This window comes from Lactuca virosa, chromosome 3 (genome assembly GCF_052849685.1).
Source record: "Lactuca virosa cultivar CGN04683 chromosome 3, Lactuca_virosa_CGN04683_v6, whole genome shotgun sequence".
Taxonomy (NCBI): domain Eukaryota; kingdom Viridiplantae; phylum Streptophyta; class Magnoliopsida; order Asterales; family Asteraceae; genus Lactuca; species Lactuca virosa.
In genome coordinates, this window is record NC_136428.1 from 112,086,157 (window position 1) to 112,092,156 (window position 6,000).

Consider the following 6,000-nt stretch of genomic DNA (forward strand, 5'->3'; position numbering starts at 1 on the left):
GCTAGGGACCGCCTTGTCAACTTTTCCATTAAGGGCCATAAATGTCAATATCTTCAAAGTGTCATAACTCCTTCATTCTAGATCCATTTCCGATGAACTTTAAATCCACGGAAAGGTGGCGAGTATCTCTACGCGTCTAACAACACTCCCCCACCCAAAACCTTCTCGAATAATACCTCTAGGACTCTTAAAAGACTAGAACGCCCCTAGCCTTGGCCTCTGAAATTCTATAACTGAGTAATTTAGAACAGGGCGTTACAACTCTTCCCCACTTAAACTAGACTTCGTCCTCGAAGTCCGCTACTGCCAACTATCCTGCAATCTGCTTACTGCCTTCCTGTCTGATCATTCCAACTAAAGCTAGTCCTTGCAGATAGTACCCTCGGGTGCACTCTAATCCCGTCGATTCTGAGAACACAACTTACTCGTCTGACAATCCTCCGGTACTCCCCGAGTACTTATACTGGGCATCCTAGGGGTTCACCCCCTTTTTCCATGCGCGTTTTCTGACCTTCCCGAGGCAGCATACCTTAACTAATCCTCTCTTCTAACACTGTGAAGGGCATACCCTTCACGGTATCCATTACTCCAGTCACTCCCAGTGCTGGCCACTACTGCCGGTACACACTGAATACTTCTTACTACTACAATTTAGTGCTGAGCACCCATCCCAGCGAATGGATCAGATAGTCCTTCGAGTAAAAGATTCATCCCTGCAACGGTTAAGACTCGGACGAGAGCTGCGCAACAGGGTCAAACCCTTCCCTCTGAGATTATCCAACCCTGCTGTGAGAGGCGTAGCACCCTCGGTCAATTAGCTGTCTTATACCATAGTCCTCTTATCATCACTGCCACTAACTGAAAATTCTGTTGTCCCTTATCCGCCTTCCGGATGAACCGAGACCACCATGGTCCCCACTAATCTATCAATATCTGGATTACCGGACTCCCACCGGTCGCTACTCCCAACCCAATCTCCTAGTCGCTCCCAGCGACTTCCGAAGAAACTTCGGCTATTTAATACTGCTCCATCTACTCTGCCACTCTGGCGCTACAAGTCCTGGGATCCCCGATCCCCTAACTTGACCCTAAGGTGTTGGGTTTTGAGCATTCTAACACTCCTATGGTGTACATGCAACCCTATAAACCTTGGATCTAGGTTTTCTCTATTATACATGCAAATATTAACTATTCCAAGGTTTCATCCTAACTAGCATATTATGAAGCACCTATACTACAAAGTTCTAGTTAGATGACATACCTTTTGATGTAGCTTGATGTCTTCAAGCTTTAAGAGCTTAGCCCCAATAGTGTGGAAGCCTCAAATGGAATCACAAATCACCAAAACACCTTGGAAGAACTTGAGAGAATATGTATGCACACTAAAATCGGTCCACTCTTATTTTCACACACTTGTGCACATTTTGTGAGCCAAGGACCCCTTTATATATTATGGAGGATTAGGGTTACATCCATGTAAACCCTAATACCCATGACCTTTCATTTCTATAGGATCCATGGGTTAAAACCTCCATGGACTATCCATGAAAGCTTAGCCCAACCTAAATGAACTTCGCCCACTCCATATATATATATATATATATATATATATATATATATATATATAAGAGTCCATATTTAATTAGTTCTTTTTGATCACTTAATTAATTCTAAATTAATTCTTGATCAATACTAATTAAATAATATGATTCCATATTAATATATTAGAACTTATAATATATTAATATAAATCATAAATATACTATTCTCAAAAGACTATCCATATAAATTGTGCCGGTGAAGTGCAACCCAAATGGACCATGCCGGGTCGGGTCAAGTACATACCAAATATAGTTATGGACTTAGACATTAATCCAACAGTCTCCCATTTGGATAAGTCTAAAACTATTATTGAGTATGACTTCAAAACCTAACTGGCAATCGTAGCTCTTAAAGCCGCTGTCGAACTCTGACCTTGTCAATGACTTGTCCATTAGATAAGGGATCATATATTCCTCCATTCTAGATATCATATGGACTGAGACATGGATTATAATCATTCTCTCTGTCCATTTGTTGTTTCCCGATTTTCGATTTATGATGACTGACTGATTGAACAAATCAAATCAGTCCTGGCTTGGCCAAGCACTCACATGTGTCATCGCTAAATCATCGAGGGGCCCACAGATATCGCTTTTATCCCGAAGGTAAAAGGAATGGATAAACTTCGACTCATATGGCTTGTTCTACTACTTGTTGAATCATACACAAAGGCACGTTTTATAACATCGAGTTACCAAATGCGTTTTCGTGCAATCAATGTATAACCAACTCATAGGAACAACTAATATCTCTAGGTTTGAAGAATATAAGATTTTATCGTCTCATGATCACTCGTGATAAAATCCATGAAGTGATTCAAATGAGCGCGGGTTGAATCCAATACTCAGAACTTATGAGCACTCATGAGTGTTGTAGCACCACTTTGTCCACCAATACAACACAGAAGGATCGTTAAAGGACAATCGGGTGTTCTCCCGGGACGTCACTCCGACGAACAAGTTAGTTTTCTGAGAGGGAGAATTTAGGATAAAAATTGTGAGGGAGAAGATGGATCCCTTCCTTAAGGCGGAAGAGATCCTTTTATACCTGTTACTAACGGATCGTGGGGACCTCGTCCAATGAGTGTGAGACGTGGCCTCTTCTGACTGGGAGAATCAAGCACACGTTAACTAACTGCTTGGTGATGTTAGTTCTGGGCGTCACCTAAGCTCTTTGTCACGTCCTGATTGGTCGTGAGTGAATGAGAAGATCACGGGGAATATTCTTTCCTCGTTGAGGGAAACGACCTGCCACCCCGGTGCTGGATTACTTAGGCCAAGGTCGGGCCTTGGCCAAGGTTCTAGCGAGATAACGTCTCGTTTATACTTCTGTTGCATTTAACGTGGCCGTTCATGGTAACGTTAACAGAATCAAAACTCTATAATACTTCAAATCTGGATCAAGAAACTATAAGGGGACCTCAATGATCCATAAAGTTTCCAACTTTATGGAATCTATCCACTCAAACTGTCCCAAACATGGAGAAAAGTACATAGAAACCTAGATCTAGAGGAATGTCACATAAATATTTAAACTTATGGACTAACAATGGTCCAGAATATGTGCAATAAGATGGTGGGGGAACTAGCTTGTTGGATCTTTGCTCAAGGGACACCTTATTATCCTTCAATATCACAAAAACCCACCAAAAAGCTTCAAGAACTCAAAAATAGAGGCTAGGGATTGCTTAGGACGAAAGAGAGGTGATAGAGGCTGAGGGTGTGCAAACCCTAGCCACCACATCCCTTAAATAGGGGAACTAACTGTTGGGTTATGAGCATTCTAAGACTCCTAAGTGTACATGCAACCCTAAATACCTTGGATCTATGTTTTCTCTATTATACATACAATTATGAACATCCAAGGTATTATCCTAATCTAGCATACAAAATAATAAATATAACAAGATAGAATACATACCTCTTTGATGTAGAATGTCTTCATGAAGCTTGAGTGCCTAGTGCCCCAAGTGTGACACCTCAAATGGTTCACACAACACCAAATACACTTGGAATAACTTGAGAGAAACTTGAACACTCCTTGAAATCGTCTAGCCCTCACACTCACACATTAGTGCACGATTTCTTGAGCCATGGGATTCTTTTATATGGTGGCTATTAGGGTTACACCATGTAACTCATAACTTTACCCATTCCTTATGCTCCATGGATTTTAACCTCCATGGAGTATCCATGGGTCACCCCATGGACTTAGTCCAACATAAGGAATCTTGGATCACAAGCCCACATATATAAGAATGAATGATTTACACAATCAACCCATATATTTAATTAGTCTCCTTTTGATCACTTAATTAATTCCAAATTAATTCTTGATCAATACTAATTAAATATATTAGAACTTATAATATATTAACCAACCTTAAGTGTTATTTCTCTCATTATAGTCTATCCAAATGCATGATGCCATGCAACCCAAATGGACCATGCCGGGTCGGGTCAAGTCTTACCAATTATAGTTATGGACTTAGACATTAATCCAACAGTCTCCCACTTGGATAAGTCTGAAACTATTATTGCGTATGACTTCAGGAACCGATCAGCAATCGTAGCTCTCAAAAGCTTCTGTCGAACTCTGACCTTGTCGATGAACTCTGACCTTTGTCAATGACTTGTCCATTAGATAAGGGATCATATATTCCTCCATTCTAGATATCATATGGACTGAGACATGGATTATCAATCATTCTCTTTGTCCATTTGTTGTTTCCCGATTTCCGATTCATGATGACTGACTGATTGAACAAATCAAATCAGTCCTGGCTTGGCCAAGCACTCACATGTATCATCTTTAAATCAATGAGGGGCCCACATATATCGCTTTTATCCCGAAGGTAAAAGGAATGGATAAACTTCGACTCATATGGCTTGTTCTACTACTTGTTGAATCATACACAAAGGCACGTTTTATAACATCGAGTTACCAATGCGTTTTCGTGCAATCAATGTATAACCAACTCATAGTAACAACTCATATCTCTAGGTTTGAAGAATATAAGATATTATCGTCTCATGATCACTCGTGATAAAATCCATGAAGTGATTCAAATGAGCGCGGGTTGAATCCAATACTCAGAACTTATGAGCACTCATGAGTGTTGTAGCACCACTTTGTCCACCAACTTGGACCTCTACAAACCAACCCATGACAGTCTTGATTCATATCTACTTCCAACATATGACCGACTGTGGATGGTTTGAATAACTTAATCATTCAGGAAGAGCGACTTAGTTATTCTGGAAGTCAAAACATGCAAAGTGAAACACAAGAATAAATGAATCAAATATGGTATCAAACCCTATGAATATAAATAAACACTTTTATTTATCACCATACTGATTACTCATTATTCATTGTTTCGGTTTTATCAACTTTATACTTGAATTAAAAACACTAGTTGTCCCATGCTCCAAGCATGTACACTATGTTTTTCTTAAACAATAGCTTTTCCATACACCAAGTATGCACTCTATGTTTTTCTATGATCCTTACTTTGTGAAATAAACCAATTGAACATAATTTCAATGATTCTAATTTCACACTCCCAAATCCTTATCGAAAAATGTGAGAATTTCAAATTCCTATCATTTATCGAAATCTGTTTAGATTTTAAACTTATATGCACTGACCCTCCTGTAATGAATATGTACAAAGTCACAAAGACTTGTCAACAGTCATTATAAGGTATTCCAATGGAGATCAACTCCATGGAAACTAAGTCTCATATTCAAAGTACATTGCTTTGGACATGCTTCTTGCATTAAGTTTTCTAATCTTACACAGATAACTTCCACCTATGGAGACAACTCCATATTCTCATTTTGACTATCACTTCTGAATAAGAGATGCCTCTTTTCAGAATATGTCAATATGGTCCTTCCAAAATTAGCACTATACTTCCAACTGTCCCTGAGCAACCAATCTTTGGTAAACCTCAGATTGTCCTCGATAATTGTTTAATCATTTTAGTCATATCCAATTCTAGACCTTTTCCCTTCTTAATGCCTCTGGGCATTTGGAAAAATTTAGAAATGACAAATATTATAGCACATGCAATCGATCCTGTACCCAAAGCAAATGGTACACGATTCATGATGTCTCACATAAAGACAGGATTCTAGACCAGTCTTTTGCTATAATATTTTTATTTGCCATGTTTTCAAAATTTGACTATGAAGAGGGATGTCGTAATCATAATCGAATTTTGAGAACGCAATATATAGAATTTCCTTAAGTTGAACCAATCCAACATGAAATTCATATATATATATATATATATATATATATATATATATATATATATTCTTGACTAAAGATGATTAAGGTCTCAATCTAAGCCTTTAGAACTGAAATGAAGTATATCATCTCCCTTAATTA